The following is an 871-nucleotide window of genomic DNA, read 5'->3' on the forward strand; positions in this document are numbered from 1 at the left end:
TTCTTAGGCATCAATATATATCCCTGTAGGCAACTCATAGCCCTTCTAGGAATCAGTATAGCCCCGTAGGCAACTCATAGCCCTTTTAGGCATCCATATAGCCCAGTAGATAGAACATAGCCCTTCTAGGCATAGATCACATTCCTGCAACTAACCACAATAGCCCCACCGGCAATAATAACAATCCAACCGCTAAAAGTGAGCAATTTAGTTATAAGCAACCTATACAAATAGCCTTTAAGTCGTGTCTAACATAGGGACGCTACTAACTGAATAAGAATCCCGACAAGGGGAGGATTATATCACTAGAGCAGCCAACAATCAACAATCACGGCTACAAGTATATCAAGGATAACAACTCAAATACATTGCTTCTAAGCTTTAAGGAAATATGCCGTAAGTAGGGAATAGCCTTAACATACCTTTTTTGCTAAATTCACGTGGCCTAACGACTTTTACTCAATACTCCCTCGATACTACAACAAGGTAGGACCATAATCAAATGCCAAAAATAAAAGATACCATGACAATACGATAAAAGATATGTATTTTCGTCGCAAATTGCTATTTGCTGCTTATAAAAGCTAGAGTCGATGAAAGAAGAGTCTTACCTCGATTTTAAGGTCGTAATACGCTTTAAAACCTTCAAATATATCCAAACCCTTGATGTCCCAACACTAAAGTGTGATATGCTAGGCAATCTATAAAATAAATTATACCACGATGATGAGCACAACGCGTAGAACAACTTTCGTCAAGGACTTAAGTCGAGAAAATCTATACTTCACTTGATCCTAGAAATGGATTTCTCTAATTTCTCTGGTTTCTAACTTAAAAATGAAGAAGAAGATATATGTAACAATCCACCGAC

This window comes from Solanum tuberosum, unplaced genomic scaffold, assembly GCF_000226075.1.
Source record: "Solanum tuberosum cultivar DM 1-3 516 R44 unplaced genomic scaffold, SolTub_3.0 scf00185, whole genome shotgun sequence".
Lineage (NCBI taxonomy): Eukaryota > Viridiplantae > Streptophyta > Magnoliopsida > Solanales > Solanaceae > Solanum > Solanum tuberosum.